The sequence below is a fragment of the Silene latifolia genome, chromosome Y, assembly GCF_048544455.1.
Source record: "Silene latifolia isolate original U9 population chromosome Y, ASM4854445v1, whole genome shotgun sequence".
In the NCBI taxonomy this organism is placed as follows: Eukaryota; Viridiplantae; Streptophyta; class Magnoliopsida; order Caryophyllales; family Caryophyllaceae; genus Silene; species Silene latifolia.
Genome location: NC_133538.1, coordinates 364,211,254 through 364,231,199, shown reverse-complemented (window position 1 = coordinate 364,231,199; position 19,946 = coordinate 364,211,254). Strand labels below are relative to the sequence as shown.

The 19,946-nt window shown below is 38.4% G+C and overlaps 1 non-coding gene across 1 annotated transcript; it reads right to left on the bottom strand.

Annotated features, from left to right (window-relative positions):
• Nucleotides 1-1,253: 1,253 nt before the first annotated feature.
• Nucleotides 1,254-1,360, bottom strand: LOC141636035 (small nucleolar RNA R71). The gene has a single exon (XR_012540677.1). It is a non-coding gene; the product is annotated as a small nucleolar RNA R71 (small nucleolar RNA).
• Between the last annotated feature and the right edge of the window lie 18,586 nt (nt 1,361-19,946).

Genomic DNA, 19,946 nt, shown 5'->3' with positions numbered 1-19,946 from the left:
AAGGTTTTTATGCAAATTCTTCCTTCTTTAATTTCTTGTTATTTCAATTCTTGCTTTTACCAATTTAATTTCAGCAATTAAGTTCTTACCTTTTGTCTTAAATTCAATTCAATCATGTCAAACTTGTTCTTTATTATCAATTTTGCAATTGTTTTAGTTTTGATTATGCATAGCTAATTTTATTGATTGGGAACGAGGTGAGCCATGACATAAATTAGGATTGTTTTGTTAGTATGAATTCTTCCGTATCGATCTTGTTGTCTTTTGATAAGCCTTTTTACTAGATTGAAAGATTAGTAATTTAAATTATCATTAGATTGGAATTTCCTTTGAGCGAAAGCTTTGAGAAATTCCTGGGAATTAGAAGACCGTAAGGTTAATTTGAGCATAGATCGAAAGGCTTGCTCATATTCCCTGAGACCGTATTATAGGACTTCTGCTACCTTATTGACCTGACCTTAGCCATGGTGAACCGAAATTCCCGATCTTCCTTTTATCTTGTTGAGAAATTCTTATTTTAGCAATTAGTCAAATTAGTCAACCAATTTCAAAACCCCCACTTAATTGTTACTTTTATAGACTGGAAATAGCAAACAAAATTAATCTTGTCTCTCTGTGGTTCGACCCTTACTATCACTAGCTATAGTTTTAGTTTGGAATTATAAATTTAATTTTGATACAAAACGACGGTATCAAATTTTGGCGTTCGTTGCCGGGAGACGGTGTAATTACGTTTGCTTTATTTTTAGTTTATTTTTCTTGTCTCAAGGAACTTCGGTTCCTTGAGGCCGTTGCTTACCTTTGCTTTTAGTTTTGCTTTTGCACAGTTAGAAGACATGTTTTTGAGAGGAGGACTTGAGTACTCTCAGTTTGGCGAACATGACTACAATATATGACAATCTTTAGCCAAAAGAGCAGTACCTTCCAAAGGGGCACGTGTTACCTACCCCTACTACTGGTCAGTTCAAATTTCGTTCCTCCTATATTGATTTAGTGGAGCGAAATCAGTTTGCTGGTCTACCAGATGAGGATCCTTTGAAGCATATGGAAATTTTCACGGACTCATCATTTCCATACCTATACCGACTGGGGTGACTCAGGACGAAGTAAAGGGGGTGATGTTCTTATACTCCTTGAAGGATTCTGCGCGAGATTGGTACCACTACCTTGATAGAGTAGCAGCTGGAGTCACAGATTGAACATCTCTCGCATTGGCCTTCTACAAGAAATATTTCCCACTTGCAAAGACTGATGGTTTGAGAAGTAAAATCACAAATTTCCAGCAAGGACCTGATGAGGAATTTTGTGAAGCATGGGGACGTTTCAAGAATTTGGTTCGGTCTGTCCCTCACCACGGTTTCCAGGAGTGGTACCTTTGCTACTTATTCTACAATGCTTTATATGATGATTACAAGGTCATCCTGGACGCAGCTGCGAATGGTAGGTTTCAAAACAATACCGGTCAGAATAAAGGTTGGAACACTATTGAGGAGATGGCAGTTCATAGAGCTGAGTTTGGGAGTTCACGTGGAAAATCACGCAAGCAAAGTGATGAAATGAGTGCCGTTGTGACACTCATTACTTCTATTACTGCCCGTCTCGAGAAGCTCGAGACCTCTGAAGCTTCCAAGGAACGAGTTGAAATTATTGTCCATAACTCAGATGAGACCGAGAAATTGAGAGAGACAATCCGAGTTCTTTTAGTTCAAGTCGCGAAAATAGAAGCAGCTGGGATTGAATCTACGAAGAATTTTGTCAAGCAATTGGAGAATTTAGAGGCTAAGCAAGTCGCCAATTCTCCAAGCAAATGTGAAGGGCCAAATGAAACGCTTAATGCCATTAATCTCCAAAGTGGCCTCTCTTATGAAGGTCCCGATAAGCCAAGTGGAGACTCGGGAAATGATGAAGAGGCTAGTTTAATTTCTGGTGAAAAAACGGGCTTATTTGTCAGTACCACCAGTCGATCGACCAACAACAGCAGTCGATCGACTGGGATGTCAGATGGAAAAGTTTCTGATCAGAAACTATTCACACTCAGCATAAGCAGTCGATCGACCAACACTCTCAGTCGATCGACTGAGGTTCTGAAAAAGCGATCTCGTCTAGGAACTGTTCACGCCCAGCCAGGTTGGTCGATCGACCGAGACCAATGGTCGATCGACTGGGTCTTCAGTGCAGGAAGAAATTCCGTCAACTAATTTGCATGATTCTACACTTATTGATGATTGGATGGAGGTTTTAAACTTACGAAAGCCGAAGGTTACTGATCCTACGGCGGTGTTGCGATCCCGTATCGGAGCGTTTAAAGAACACTAAGTCGAGCGCAAGTTTGGTAAGTTTTGGAGATGGTCCAAAATCTCGAGGTAACAATTCCTTTCACTGATCTAATTACCCAGGTACCCTCTTACGCTAAATTTATGAAGGACATTTTAAATCGTAAGAGAAATTTTCGTGATGATGGTAATGTTGCTTTTGTGGAAGAATGCAATGCTCTTTCACAAATTAATATACCACCTAAATTAAAGGACCCGGGTAGTTTTTCTATTCCCTGCACTATAGGTAACCACGAAATTGGGAAGGCCCTTTGTGATTTAGGGGCCAGTGTCAGTGTCATGCCATATTCCGTTTGCGAAAGGCTTAATATTGGTAGACTCAAGGTGACCGATATTACCGTTCAGACGGCAAATAGATCAACTCAGAGACCTATAGGAGTTCTAGAGGATGTACCCGTTCGAGTGGGAAAGTTTTTTATCCCTGTCGATTTCGTTGTTTTGGACATTGGGAGGACAATCGGATACCTATTATTTTAGGTAGACCGTTTTTACATACAGTTGGGGCTGTAATAGATGTCAAACACGGAATCATAACCTTAGAGGTAGGGGATGACACCATTGAGTTCAGTCTTGCTCGTAAGGCCACTGAACCTGCTGATGACGATACGTGTTATTCTATTGATATTGTTGACAGGGCTGTTAATTATAATTGGAGGGAATCCTTAGCCAAGGATCCCTTAGCTGATCTAACCAGTTTAAATTAGTGTGCAGGTAATACAGCGGAGAATGCTGAGGAGCCAGATGCTTTGGTAGCCTCAATGGAAAGCTACGAGCTCACAGAGGAAGAAGATGAGATGCTCTTGAGCCTGGCCAACGAGAATTTGGTAAACACCTGCTATTCCATTGAAGCTGATTCCATCTGCGTTGTAGAGGTAAAGGTGCCTGAGCGTAAGCCACTTCCTCCTAATCTTAAGTATGTTTTTCTAGATGATACAGAGCAGTACCCAGCTATTGTTAGTGCTAAGCTTAATGATGACCAGTTGTCTGCTTTGATGTGTGTGCTTAAGAAAAACAGGAAGGCTCTAGGTTACTCTTTGGATGACATTAAGGGCACCAGCCCTGATGTTTGTATGCACAGGATAGAGTGGAGGAAGGCCACAAGCCTACGAGGCATGTGGTCAACGCAAGTTGACCCCGAAGATGCGAGGAAGTTGTTATGGCCGAGGTGATGAAACTACTCGATGCGGGTATTATTTATACAGTTGGCAACTCCAAGTGGGTTAGCCTTGATTCAGGTAGTTAGAAGAAAGGAGGGACTACCGTGGTTAAAAATGAGAAAAATGAATTAATACCGACACGAGTTGTGACAGGGTGGCGGATGTGCATTGATTATAGACAGTTAAATGCCGCCACTAAGAAAGACCACTTCCCCCTCCCTTTTGTTGACCAAATGACTGAAAGACTTGCTTCTAACAAATTTTTTACATTTTCTAGACGGATATTCAGGGTTCTTTCAGATCCCTATTCATCCGGATGATCAGAGTAAGACCACTTTTACCTGTCCACAGGGTGTTTTTGCATATCGTAGAATGCCTTTCGGATTGTGTAACGCCCCTGCTACCTTTCAGAGGTGCATGATGGGGATTTTTTATGATTATATAGAGAATATTATGGAGGTATTCATGGATGATTTCTCAGTTTATGGTAATGACTTTGATCGTTGTTTGGCTAATCTTGATAAAGTCATGCAGCGTTGTATAGATGTTAATCTTGTTTTAAACTGGGAAAAATGTCAGTTCATGGTAAATGAGGGAGTCGTGTTAGGGCATCTGATTTCTGATAAAAGTATACATGTTGACAAAGCAAAAGTGCAGGTGATTGAGAAATTGCCTCCTCCCGTGAATGTTAAAGGAGTGAGGAGTTTCCTTGGTCACGCTGGTTTCTATCGGCGTTTCATTAAGGATTTTTCAAAAATAGCCAAACCACTTACACATTTACTCCTTAAGGATGCTGTCTTTGAATTTACTGATGAGTGCCTTTTCGCTTTTAACAGGTTAAAGGAGGCCCTAGTTTCTGCGCCAATCATTCAGCCGCCTGATTGGGACCTCCCATTTGAGATTATGTGTGATGCCAGCGATTATGCGATCGGTGCAGTTTTGGGACAGCGGAAGAATAAAGCTTTGAATGCCATATATTATGCGAGCCGAACTCTGGATGAGGCTCAAATTAATTATTATACAACTGAGAAAGAGTTTCTAGCTGTAGTTTTTGCCTTAGACAAATTTCGGTCTTATTTGTTAGGTTCTAAGGTTATTGTTTATACTGACCATGCAGCGCTGAAGACTCTCTTTCTTAAGAAGGATGCGAAGCCGAGGCTCTTGAGGTGGATACTCCTTTTCCAGGAGTTTGATTTGGAAATCAAAGATAAGAAAGGAGCAGAGAATGTGGTAGCTGACCACTTATCTCGTCTGCAGCTGACAGAAAGGGAGGATTCGTTACCTATTAATGATTCTTTTCCTGATGAGAGTCTGTTAGCTATAACTACTTCAGGGTCTTATCCACGTCCGTGGTTTGCCGATTTTGCTAACTTTGCTGTGACAGGTAAGATACCGCCCGAGCTTTCATGGCAGCAGAAGAAGCGGTTCGCTTATGATGCTAGACAATAATTTTGGGATGATCCTTATGTTTTCAAGGAATGCGCAGACGGTCTCATCCAGAGATGCGTGCCTCAATGGGAGGTGAAGGATATCCTAGAAGCTTGCCACTCTTCTGCCTATGGTGGTCACCATGGTCCGTCCGGATCGTAGCTAAGGTACTCAACTGGTTTCTATTGGCCAACTTTGCATGCAGATAGTCGCAATTTTGTTGCTGAGTGCGACGCTTGTCAAAGATCGGGGAATATTTCCAAGAGACATGAGATGCCACAGGTAGGCTTTCTTGAGGTTGAGATTTTCTATGTCTGGGGCATTGATTATCAAGGACCTTTTCCGAGCAGTCAAGGTAATAAATATATCCTCGTAGCTGTAGATTATGTGTTCAAATGGGTAGAAGCTATCGCTACTTCCCATTGTGACGCAAAAGCCGTGATTAAATTGTTTAAAAAGATTATTTTCCCTCGTTTTGGTGTCCCTAGGGTTGTCATTAGCGATGGGGGAATGCATTTTAAAGAGAAACAACTTAGTGCTTTATTGACTAAATTCGGTGTCCAACATCGTCGAGGTTTGGGGTATCATCCCCAAACTAGTGGCCAGGTTGAGATTTCTAACAGAGAATTGAAAGAAGTCTTAGCTAAATATGTTTCTAAATCATGGAAAGATTGGAGTCTTAAGTTAGATGATGTCTTATGGGCTTATAGAACCGCGTTTAACACGCCAATCGGGATGTCACCATACCGATTGATTTATGGTAAGACATGTCATTTACCTGTTGAGTTGGAACGTAAGTCTTGGTGGGCTATATGTGATTTGAATTTGGATCCTAACCTCTCTCGTGAGAACGCATGACACCTTTGAATGAGTTTGGAGGAATTTAGGTCTTTGGCCTATGACAATGCTAGGATCTACAAAGAGAAAACGAAGCGCTGGCACGACAAGAGAATCATTAAGCGCGAGTTCCATATTGGCGATAAGGTACTTCTTTTTAACGCTCGTATCCGTTTATTTCCTGGCAAGCTGAAATCCAGGTGAACCGGCCCTTATACGGTCACAACAGTTACAAAGTTCGGATCAGTTGAATTGGAGACCTCTGTTGGAGAAAGGTTCAAAGTTAATGGCCAATATGTGAAGCATTATCACGGAACAGATGAGTTTGTTGGGAAAGTCGAGGTATTGTACTTCGACCCGTTATCGGATGATGCAAATTGAGGTAAAAAGGTCGTGCGGGACCTCTTAAACCAGCGCTAACCGGGAGGCAACCCGGCTTGTAAATTTTTGTAATTAGGATTTAAATGGTTTTATTTCATTTGTTTTGCATTAGGAGCTTTAGTTATTTCCTTTGTTTTAGCAATTTATTGGTTTGAAAATGCGCGCCTTTGAGAATTTTTGCAGGAATTTATTTTATGCAAAGTGCGTAGGATGGTTCAAATTGTCATGAGAAAAGAACGGGAAATTGAAGTGGCAAAATGACCTTTTGACGATATTAAGTTTAATTGTCAGCGTTTGCAGTCGATCGACTAAGTTACTCAGTCGATCGACTGAGGAGGAGAAAGCAGAAGCTACTGTGTAAAGGGGAGTGGTCGATCGACTGGGTCATGTAGTCGATCGACCAAAACGCGAAAGGACATAAGGGCTGTGTAAGGAAGACTGGTCGATCGACCGAGTCAGATGGTCGATCGACCCCTGCGCGAGATCAGAATGCACATTCATAAGGGAAGTTTTACTATTCTATTCATTCATTCATTCACCTTCATAAAATCGAAAATCAAAAGCAAACCTTAGTTTTTTCCCCTTTTTCGCGATTTCCCTGCAAATCCCCTCTTATTCTCGAATTTACTTGTTTCAATCTTCAAGCTCTCGTTAAAGGTATGTCTCTAATATTATTTTCGTCCTTTTTATTCGATTTTCACTGAAGTTTCATGCCAAATTTTCGAGCATTGTTCCTTTGAGACGAAAAAATCGATTTGGGATAATCGATTTTGGGGATTGATTTCTTGTCAATTTTATGCTTTAATTGCTTGTTCTACCCTTTCCCCCTTGATTTTCGAAACAAATTAGCAACTAGGAGGTGTTTAATGCCGTTTCCCCCAAAAAACCCGAAACCCTAATTCCGTCTTCAATTTCTGATTTTGTTTCAGGTTTTCATGAATTATCATTGTTATGGGAAGCTTGTTGCTAATTTGTTGTTTACAGGAAACAACAATGTCAAAAGGAAAGCAGCATATGTTCGAGGGGAAGTCCAGCCAGGGAGCTGCCAAGCGGCCGCGAGGTCCGCTACTGCTGATTGAGGACACCACGGATAGTCTACCTGACTATCCGCAGGTTATCTTTTCTAATTCTACTCAGCGTGCCAAGTTTGCTCTTTTTGTCGCGAAAATGAAAGTAACAGCCACCCGATTTCTTCACAAACCCACTTTAGAGAAATTAGGCTGTTTTGAGTCATTGTGTCCTGCTAAATGGGACAGAATGACGGGTCTTGTGGACATGGCTGAGTTCACATATTACGTTTTAACCCTCGAGTTCTTTTCGTCTTATGCTTTTGACTCGGCCTCTTTCGAGGATAATAAGACTAGTGCTTGCATCTCTTTTCGGCTATTCAATGTCAACTACTCCCTGACATTAGCCGACTTTGCTGGATTTTTGGGTCTTTCTTTCGAGGGCAAAACCTCGGAAACTTTTGATATTCACCGAGTCATGTGGTCATGTATTAGTGACTTTTACGGGCCTCGAAATACCAAAGTCGGATACTTTGATCAAATTAAGAGAGGTTTAAGAGTCTTACAATACCAAAGTTGGATACTTTGATCAAATTACATCAAGCAAAGGGAAGATTAGCCTTCCATCTTCTTAGAAAAACCCAAGAAATGAGGAAAGATTAACATCCAAAGCTAAAAGATTACAACTTTCACCCAAAATAAAGTTGATACGTGCATATTCTATACACTTTATTTGCAGTTTTGGCACGTATTTCCATGCATAATTGTTAGATTAAGGCTACTATTTCTCCCGAAACGGTTTACTTTGCAATTTCTATGATTTATTGTAGGAATGAGTGAAAGTGGGCTAAATCAAGCCTAAATCGTCCTCCGGAGGCAACTTCAGGGAAGCTTGGAAGAAGGAAGTTCGTACTCACTCACCTCGGGATGCGTGCATGGAGCTTAGAGGCTGTTTGGAAGAGGACATGAGGCTACTGCACAGCTCAGCTGGTCGATCGACCATCTTTGACGGTCGATCGACCGTGGAACTTCCTCGGACGCTCGCTCGCTATGACGGTCGATTGACCATGCACACCAGTCGATCGACCAGTCTGCGAGCTGAGATTTATTCTTCGTGTTAGACTTTTAAAAGCCCAATTTGTAATTAACTTTTGGCATCGTTTATCAGTAGAACGCGGCTACAATTTTAGGTTATGCTTTTCATTATTCAAGAACTCAGTTTAGATCTAGTCTAGAGGCAAGAAAGAGGGACGACGAATCCCGAATTCAATTACTTTGTTCATCATTTTAATTAATAAGTTTTTATGCAAATTCTTCCTTCTTTAATTTCTTGTTATTTCAATTCTTGTTTTTACCAATTTAATTTCAGCAATTAAGTTCTTACCTTTTGTCTTAAATTCAATTCAATCATGTCAAACTTGTTCTTTGTTATCAATTTTGCAATTGTTTTAGTTTTGATTATGCATAGCTAATTTTATTGATTGGGAGCGAGGTGAGCCATGGCATAAATTAGGATTGTTTTGTTAGTATGAATTCTTCCGTATCGATCTTGTTGTCTTTTGATAAGCCTTTTTACTAGATTGAAAGATTAGTAATTTAAATTATCATTAGATTGGAATTTCCTTTGAGCGAAAGCTTTGAGAAATTCCTGGGAATTAGAAGACCATAAGGTTAATTTGAGCATAGATCGAAAGGCTTGCTCATATTCCCTGAGACCGTATTATAGGACTGCTGCTACCTTATTGACCTGACCTTAGCCATGGTGAACCGAAATTCCCGATCTTCCTTTTATCTTGTTGAGAAATTCTTATTTTAGCAATTAGTCAAATTAGTCAACCAATTTCAAAACCCCCACTTAATTGTTACCTTTATAGACTGGAAATAGCAAACAAAATTAATCTTGTCTCTCTGTGGTTCGACCCTTACTATCACTAGCTATAGTTTTAGTTTGGAATTATAAATTTAATTTTGATACAAAACGACGGTATCAAAAGTGTTCTTCCTACTACAAGTTTCTAGAGATTATTCAATAATTAGATGATAACTAGGTCTTCAAAATGAGGAGTATATATATGGGTGCACTCCTTTCTAGGTTAAAATCCTCAAAAACAAGCCCAAAACACGGATACTTTACTTAAGCCCGTGTTTAAAAACAGATTTGCGCAGGCTTCTCTGGAGGTGGCACAGGCTGCGCACTGAACTTGCGCAGGCTGCGCCCCAGCTCGGGAGTTTGCTTCCAACTTCCAAGTTTCTAGCTTGCTTCTTTACTTTCCAAGCTTCACTCGTCATTGCTTGCTTGAGACGGACTTCTTATCTTGGTTTAGGCAACATGAAATCTCCACCTTGATTCTTGATACGGTTGCTTCCTTTGCCTCAAAAGATAATTGTTCCAAGATTAAGTCCTTTGTGACCCAAACTACAAAGAAATAGAGTAAGCCGGTATTTCCTAGATTAACGCATAACTTGGCTCCAACATTTGAATAAACAACCTAAAATTATCATACTAGACACGACTTATTTGATACTATCAAGTACACTCTTAACAATGTTTAAGCAACTCTTATTCTTTCATATTATGGTTTTTTTTTTGGCAGCTAATTTCATATTATTGTTAACTAATAATTATATAATAGCTAATTTCATTGAATAGTTTAATTTTAGGTTGACAAAATCTTGTGTTTTATGAACCAGCTATAGTAGTTTACTGTTTTTTTTCCCACACGCCTTTAGGTTCATTGGTCTGGTTCACTCTATCGTAGCTCCTGGCTGGTGCTTGCATCTTATTGCATTCATCACATAACGGATTAATGGATGATGTCTAATTGATTTATCACCTTCAGGATCTACCTCTTTGTCTTTGTGCAGTGATTGCTTAATCAGTTTTGTGTCATTTAAAGAAAGTGGCTGAGTTCTTTTAAGTTCATTGCTTTAAATGATCGGATAGGTGGTTGTTTAAGCAACTCTTAGCGCAACATGCAGCTTTAGAGGTTCAATTTTAAAAAAAAAAAGAAAAAAGAATGGTGATATTCTTTTGTATAGCGTGTGATACATAAGTGGACTCACGAGACTCAAAATTATAAGTTGACTCACCGGATCTTGCCTTTTTATATATATATATATATATATATATATATATATATATATATATATATATATATATATATATATATATATATATAGAGAGAGAGAGAGAGAGAGAGAGAGAGAGAAGGGATCATGTAAGTCCACCCTTTTAGGTTGAGTCCATAAGTCCTATTTTAAGCCCTTAGATCAAAAATGATGAATGGTTGAGATTTAAGCAAAATAAAAGGCTGAGATATAAAAGGCAAACAAACCCTAATCACACACTACCTCCCATTTTCACCTCACTCTCTAAATACTCTTTATCCCTATCTCTACATTTCTTTTCCTCCGACCACCACCATGGCTCGCCGGCAACTACCCACCAACATCCACCACCACCAGCGCACATTCCCCTCTCTTCACTCCGTCCACCCGTCAACACCACCACGACAACCCTCATCCTCCCGACCACTCGTCGCCCCTAGCCCACATACCACGCTGCCACCGTCGCCACCTGATGCCCAAGAAGTCACCATCCCACTCACTTTTCAGATCTCGTTTTTTGGTGTGTTTTTTTTTTAATTCTCGATTTTTTTTTGTTTTTGATCCACACACATACCGCCATTAGATCTACTCCTCTCTCGTCTCTTTTCTCATTTTTTTTGGTTGGCTGATGGTGGCTAGCGTGGGTGGGCACTGATGTCGTTGGCGGCATTGGTGATGGTGATGGTTGGTGTTAATGTTGATTGTGTTGGTGGTGGCACAGATCTAAGCTTTTTTGTTTTTTTTTTCAATTGAAATTTTTGTGACTGCACAATTGAAGTTGTTGTGGTTGGCGATCTGAAGACGACGATGGTGTTGGCGGTGGTCATGGTTGTATTACAAGCTTATCGAACTAAAGTTACAGCCTTATCAAACTAAAGTTACAACCTTATCATACTAAAGTTACAGTTATATCGAACTCCAATTACACTCGTATCGGACTAAAGTTACACTTTTGAAGAGCAAAAGATACACTTGAAATGACTAAAGTTACAATAAAAATGTATATTAATTCAAACTTGCACATCAAACTACTATACTACTAAAGTTACGACTTCAACGACTAAAGTTACGACTTTAACGACAAAAATTACACTTGAAAGAGGTAAAGTATACTCGTAAAAGTATATAAATTCAAATTTATACATAAAACCACCACATGACTAAAGTTACATTTTCCACGGCTAAAATTACACTTTCAATGACAAAAATTATACTCATAAAAGTATATAAACTCAAAGTTTTACATACAAACCACCATATTACTAAAGTTATAACTCCGACGAGTTAAATTACACCCCCAATGACTAAAATTACATTCGTAAGACACTAAAGTTACATAGATTTTTGTTAAAATTCATAATTTTTAAGTTATAAATTCAAATTTGTATAAATAAGTTGGCCTTAAAAGGTAAGATAAACTTCTAAATCATTAAATGCCTAAAGTTACACTCATAAATCAGTAAAGTTACACTCAAAAATGATTGGCTAAGAATAGGACTTATGGACTCAACCAAATTTGTGGACTTACCTGAACCTATCTATCTATCTATCTATATATATATATATATATATATTTTATATATATATATATATATATATATATATATATATATATATATATATATATAGGATCCGGTGAGAACGATCACTCGGTGCAAACGGTGAGAATGACCTACAATAGTAGGATTTTATAACAGATTTTATACGGTTTTTATACTTTTTCTATTTTTACGCGGTTCATATATATTTGTGAGTTTTTTTCATTTCCTTCTCTCTCCTCTCATTTTTTCAGTTTCGTTCTTCTCTCTTCCTTTTTCCCCCAAATCACCATAAACCCTAATTTCTTCCCCAAATCATTTCATCATCAATTTCCGGTGCATTACTTGTTGATAACGATGAACGATTATCATTCGTTTGCCGTTTTCTCGTTCTAATTCCTTTAATCGCTCTATTTCTATGAATTTCGCAAGTAATTTGGTATGATTTGATCTTCAACTTTTAGTTGCTAATGTCTATTTCTTCGTTTTTTTGTTTTATTAAGCTGAGTTTTCCTTTAATAAGCTGAATATAACTTCGTATTTGTCTTTCGAAATCATTAATGCAGGTTTACCCTAATTTCTTCCCCAAATCAGTTGTTCGTCAATTTGCGGTGAATTAATTGTTGATAACGATGATCGATTATCATTCGAATGCCGTTTTCTCGTTCTACTCTACTTAATCGCTCTATTTCTATAAAATTCGCAAGTATTTTGGTATGTTTTGATCTTCACCTTGTAGTTGTTAATGCCTATTTCTTCGATAATTTGTTTTATTAAGCTGAATTATCCTTTGATAAGCTGAATCTAACTTCGTTGTTGTCTTTCGAAATCATTAATGCAGGTTTATCTGCGTTACGGTTGAGATTCTGTTAATTAGGTATTTGTTATTACTGTCATGATTAATTTTAGGTTTATTTTTGTTTATGTTCGGCTTATTCATTGATTTTATTTGATACTTACTTCCGTTCGGTTGCATGCAGGTTTTTGTTTTGTTTCAATTTAAGAGCATCGTCGTCTTGGTGTATTCTCAACTAGGTATTATATTTTCCCTACTTTATTTGTTTGATTTTACATTTTTTTCCTCCTTTTTTTTGTGTTAGCATTCTAAGTTTAACATGATTGTAGTTTTGAAGTTTTTATTTCTGAGATTTGTGTTGTTTACAACCTTTTTATTTGTTGTTTTTCCTTGTTGAGCTAATTTTATGTGTGTTTTCCACGTTATGTCCTTGTGTTTACTTCAGAATTAAGTTTGTGTGTGCGTTATACGCCTTTTTCATACGTTTTAATGGTTCCGTATCGCCTAGGTACGTCACAATCTGTTATCAGTCACACTTTGTCGGTTCATAGGTACATTCATGTGGTTTGTTTGACTTTACGATATGTCCTACGTATTTGTGGCATTTTTGTATGCTTGGCATAAGTTTGTGTGTGCGGTATATGCTTTTTTTGACTGTTTGCATTATTTTATTTATTTGTTTTTGTTTTGTTGTGTGTTTCAGATGGGGTTTTACACTTAATGAGTAGTTTAGGGTGTAGGTGCATTGTAATACTCGTTAATCACGTATATTTAGCCCATACGTACATTATTTTTGAGTTTAATAATAATGAATGCATCAGTGCCCTTTTCAAGAGGGGGACCACATCTTCATTTGTTTTGCAATTTATTTTTTTCCCGCTGTAACGTATCTGTGATGCCCTTGGTATGTAGGGAGAGTTTTTTTTTTCATGGTTTGTTTGTGTGTTGATGTGAATTTTGTTCATTTATTGGGTTATGTGCCAGTCATGTACGTCAATACGGGTTATATGTACGTTGAATGAGTTGCTGGATACGTCTTTTAGTTTATGTTGTGTGTATCAATGTACCTATGCATATTGTTTCTGGAAACCTTTTTTCATGGCTTATTTTTGTTTCGCTTGATCATTTTCAATGAGGCTACTATGTGTTTTGCACCGTGAGATATAGGTTCAGTTTATCACATATGTCCATACGCATTTGTTGTTTGTTAGGTACATTGATTACATTGTCATCTACATTTTTTATGATAACAGGTGTCATTATGAAGAGAACACGTTCAGGAACGTCGGCACCAGACGGAGAAGGGACAAGCAGACATCGAGAAGTCCCTGTCATAAGTATGCAACAAGCTGGATGTGATCCTTCTGAAGATTTTCCGGTATTGAAAACAAGGATGAGTCCTAGTGGTCTTTTAAATTTTATCAATAGTGGCCTCTCCGACAATCAAATCTCAGACATTCAAGAGATGGGCTTTGGTGGTATACTGTGCCTTAAAACGGATATGCTTCCCGGGCAGTTAGCACACTGGCTTGTCTCCGGATTTGATCCATTCACGTCTTCCCTATTAAACAACCAGTTGCCTATTCGGGATGAAGATGTTCATCTTGCCACAGGGTTACCTATGGGTGAGGTAGAAATAGTGCAAGCCACTCGTTTTGATCAGACCGAGGTGTTTGTAGAGATGGTTACTGCATGGAAGTCTCAGTTTGAGGGTGTTGACAAAGTTACCTACACCCACATATTGCATAAGATGGCTGAACAGAGACAAGGTGGGGATGATTTCAAGAGAAATTTTATCGTATATGTTGTGTCTGCGTTTCTTATGGGAATTAAGGGAAGTGTTCCAAGTGTGCGAATACTCAAGTGTTTGAGCGATGTCTCCTTGATTCCAAAACTGAGATGGTGCGATTTTACCCGAAGAAACTTAATTGCAAGTGTCGAACAGTGGAGAGATGATAAGGAGAAGGAGGCCAATGGGAGCTGCAAGAAGATCTATAAAGGTCCTATCATGGTTTTAATTTTCATTTACCTCGATAGGACGGTTTTTAAGGCTAAATCAGTTTAGCGGGTGTTCCCAACATTATGTACATGGACGAAGGAAGCGATTTCTTTGCGAATATCTAAAGAAAAAAGGGAAGCTCATCGGTTTGGTTCTGGTTTCATTGATTCACAGTTGGTAAAGCACCCAGATTGCTTTGGTCCTGGGTATGTGGAGAGCCGTGGCAGAACAGCACCTGATGTTGTGTCTGAGGATGATGATATTGTTGGTAATGACGAAGATGACGCGGCTGACAACAATGGACGTGATGGGCACGATGCCAACAGATCACATGTCAGTTCTTGCATTGAAACGCTGGCAAGCACAGCGAAAGCCCTTGCTACTGCATTTCAGAATTTCGCAGATTCTATTAATACTGCCAAGCGTATAATGCCGAATTCTGCAGTTGTTTGTCGTTGTCCGCCATGGCGAGACTCTCTACTAGGGGTTTCAGTTAACACCACCTAGTGTACCTGAAGATGAGGTTGGGATAAAAGTGGATCGCGGACGGGGTGACCCAGTTGTTGGTGGCAATGACAAGCGCACTGATGAATCTGCTGCTGCCCCGGGTTCAGCTGCAGATTCACACACTGTTAAGGATACGTATACTACAGGGGGTAGGTCAGCCTCTGAGGTTCATGGCGGTCGTGTTCCATCTACACCAGAAGGCAGCAATGACGACCCTTGTTGGAACGATCCTACCTTTGTGGCAGCGGCCATCGCGTTGGGTAACGCATTCAACAAGGATCCAGTGGATGTACCTGTACCAAAGAAAAGACGAGTTGCTCCCGAGTTCCCGACCTTCAATCTATTTCAATCTCAAGATAAATCGCAGCCAGCTGGTTCTCCGGACTGTCCTACTGCAACTGTTGTTTCCCCCTCGTCTGCTGCTCCTAATGCACCTGTTGTTTCTCCCGACTGTCCTAATGAACCTGTTGAATCAGTTCACGTAGTCCACCATGCTGCTAACATAGAGAACAAGAGAGGTGTAGTTGTTCCAAACGTATACAAGTCACCCTTTATTCAAAGGAATATATCTATGTTTTCTGAATTTGAGCCAACCGGAGAAAGATGTTTCTGACTTGGTTTTTGAGGAGGGATCTGATGAAAGGTATTTATAATATTTTTTTTACAACCTATTTCAATCTCAAGTTAAATGTTTAATCGTGATTAGTTTGTGGGGTAATTCGTTAATATATCAGAACGTATCTATATTTTTTGTCTAATGTTTCTGACTGTCTTGTTATTTTTTTGAGGTATTGTTCGGGAATCGTTTGTTCAGCTAAGAAGATACGATTTATTGTCCTTTATCTCGACACAAAGATTTCTACAAATGTGATAAATGCATGGGCTAATATATTGAACAAGCGAGAGGAGTTAAAAGCTGCCTCATCCCCTTTGCGTTTATACACTTTTGTTACTCATAATGTAAGTTATCCTATGATTAATTTATGTTTGTTTTAACCTTTAGTTTTAATCAATGTTGTGTTTTCCTATATAGATATTCTTGCATTAACATGCTATCGTCCTACCTGACTTTATTTTGGTTGTTAAATATGTTTAACTTCAGGGAATTAAATGTGAAGATATTACCGAATACGAGAACGTCAAATTGGTGAGCTTCAGCATCTGTATTTTTTTATTTTTAGTATCATTTGTCAGTTTTGTCCTGTTTAGGTTTCTACTAAGGTTGATATATGTGTTTCAAAACCAGATGCTGTTCCCATTTATACTCCGTGAGCCGCATTTGATTTGTGTCAACATGGTGTCCCGAAAGATTGAAGTCATTCATCCTATGCTTCCTAAATCAGTAGACTTCTCTGATTCTGTCCGCATGGTGGTGAGAATATGATTTTGCGCATACCAGTTCACTTTGTCAAACGTTGAATTTAGTTTTCTCTCTCCATTGACGTTTCTGATTGTAATCTGACTTTTTTCAGAGGGATTTTATTCGATGTGACATGATCTCCAAATCATCCAGATTTAAGACAGTCCAGTTTTTCTCATGTGAAGAATTCGTCCCCAAAACGCATGTGATTGACGTCGTGGATGATGTCATTTATCTGATGTGTTACATGGAGACATATACGGGGTCCCGCCAAATGCTCAAATCTCAGTTCATAAATGTAAGATACGTCCTTTTTTTTGGCTATGTACGTTTAGTAAATAAGTAATCACAACTTTCTCATTAACAATTGTTTCACATATTGAATTATCCAGTCTAGATCAGGGGCTGCAATTGGTAAGATCCTTCTTAAACAGAAGATGAAGTACTGTTTTGCGGTTTTGTCGTGCCCTCAGAACGAATTATCAAAACAAGTGTTGATGGCTGCGAAGCGTCTCAACGTCAAATCTGGGCAAGCACCCATTTTTTTCTTTTTCTTCTTTTTTCTATTTTTTTTTTTTTTCTTTTTTGTTTGCAAGTGATCGTTAATCTTACTAAATATATTATCCTTTTTCGTTTTTTAAAGGAAACAAGCAATTTGTACAAGAAGTGGAATATCGATCGCTTTGTTAGACTACGTGTTCCTTATACGTGCGGGAGAATCAGCTAAAGAGTAATGTTTCATCCTTTTTAGTATGTTTACCTTGTCAACTTTATATGTGTTGTTAGAAATAGCACATAATAAGCTTTTTTTTCGTTGGTGTATACGTTATTTTTGTAGTGACGTAGTCGTCGAGACAAGCTTTGGGCAAGTAACAAAGGAGGGCATGTGCTCTTTGAAACCCCGGAAATGGGTTGTGGATATGGTATGGTGACTTCTTAATTTTCGTACGTGTTTCTTTCTATTTTTATGTAGTATAGAACAACACTCGTTTTTTCAATTTAGGTGATCGATATGTTCGGGATCTATTCAACTATGCTAAAGCCAGATTTGTTGTATATCCCATCTACCGCACGTGTGAGTGTTACCCTTTTCATCCGTGATTCACTTAATATTATCAATTTGAATGTTTGACTTACTAATCGATATGTTTGTCTATTCTAGCATCTCAATCCTCAACGAGATAAAAATCTTGGTCGCAATTACATCAAAACATCATATATGCCTACAGATGGGGTGTGTGTGAAAGCTGTAAGTATATTGTTCCGTCTTTCTAAAATGTGGGTATGTATCACACTGTATTTTTTTGGTTTATGAAGATCAAACCCATTTCATTCATACCATACGTTTTTTAATTTTGTCAACAGATTTTTATACCCATCATTGATAACGAACACTTTGGTTTCTTATTGTGTGATCCGGAGATGAAGACGAACTATATTCTGAACTCACTACGTCCTAAGGATATCCGGGCTGACACTGAACTTTCTGCGGAAGTGGTATATTTTTAAAAATATTATAATTGTTTTCGTTCAGACAATGCTTTCCTTGATGATTCATGACTAATAGGTTCAATGTATCATTTTGTTTTAGGTTAGTAATGTCTTCCAGATCTTATGCCGGTCCAAAGGCTACAAGTATCTTGTAGGGGTGCCTCTAGCTAAGTTTTCGACTCTGACTGTTCCTCAACAGCAAAATCTGTAAGTACTCATCTTTTTTTATTTACTTATCAGCTGAGTATGTCACACTAGGTCAGTTGTTAGGTACAGTTAATGCGATATGTGCGTCGCGGCACGATATGTCCCATGTTTTTATTTGATTTTTGTATCTTTGGACATGGGGTGTTTTGTGCACGGATGATAAAGTAAGGCCGCCTGTGTTGGTACTTATTTTAGTTTTGTTTGGTGAAGGTTTGATTGCGGCGTTCATGTCCTCAAATGGTTAGAAAGTGGGACGCAACCGAGATCGTGGGAAGACAAAAGCAACTTCAAGGCGTTGGCTGGATTTAGGAAGGACGTCGCGCTCAAATTGTTACGTTGGCAGGAGAACAAGCGTAAGGTATTCAAAATAAATCTCATTTTTCATTTGTCTTTATCGTTAGTTTTAACTGATCACATCTGTTTAAGTGCAAGGTTTACATTGTTTTTTTCTCATGTGTGATATGTAGGCTTACTAAAAGTCATGGGAGCGGCTTTGCGTTTGGCAGGATTGTGGCTGACATGTAGGCTTAGTAAAAGTCATGTACATCTTATGGACTTTGTGATGGTGTAATTGGGGTTCTGTTGCATTGTATTAACTTCCTTTACGGTTATCTGTGTATCTGGTTTTCTAAGTACAAGGCGTCTTTTGAAACGCCTTTGGTTCATGTTGTTTTCATTTGTGGCATCTCGTTGGATATGGAATCATGATAGTTTTGACCGTTTGTAATGGAAGGGCATCGCCCCTACTTTTTTTGGATAATATGTAGGATATGCATCCCATTCCGTCTGTTTGTGTTTAGACAAATGGTGGTGTCTATGTGGCAATGGGCTAGGAATCGGGCAACCTCTTTCATTACTAAGTACGCTCATCATGTATAACATGTGCATCAATCGTGTTAATATACACGCTCATCATGTATAACATGTGCATCAATCGTGTTAACATGTGCACCAATAGTGTTAATAGCCACAACATCAATTGTGATACCATATTAATAATATATTCTTTAACAACCCACCAACAACCGTTTGTGTCTATTGAAATCAATCGTGTCTAATGAAATCATCAGGTAATAGATAATTAGATGTCATACAATATTAGGATTTTGTCTATGTAACTTAAGTTCGCGAATCTTTGTTTATTAATATGTTACGCTGCGTTTTTTCACAAATAATACTAATATGTACGATTTTCATGAAAAACATGTGCAACAGTCGTGTTAATATTCAAGCTTTTTGTCTCTTGCACATAGTTAGGAAATCATCAGTTATTGGACAATAGCTGAAAGTTTACTTTTTACCATTTCACATATCAAAAAATGAGCAGATTCATTAGCTCTTAATATGTAGAACGCAAGCCTTCCATAAACTTTCACTTGTATATGATAATACAAGTGTTTCCATTCACAATTCTGATAGATACACTTTCAGCCTTGCCAGATGCACATATAATCCATGTGGATACGCTAGTATGTTGTGCTATACGAATAATAAAAATAAAAGACACACAAAGGAAAAAACAAACAAAAAAAAAGTTCAAAAATCCCATATAACAGATCAAAAATGAAGTCTCAATTCCTCCCGCCATTATTCATTATATTTGGGTATGTGATCCGCAACTCTTTTTCGTTGTTCATTCCTGAAATGAAAAAATGCTATAAAACATTAACGGTTACAAATTTGATTAGATACAACAATAATATCCCTTAATGAAGCACCAACTAAACAAATTCAATCTGCACCAGTATTCTCTAATAATGAATACACCAAAATTAATAGCGTACCTGTATCATGGAA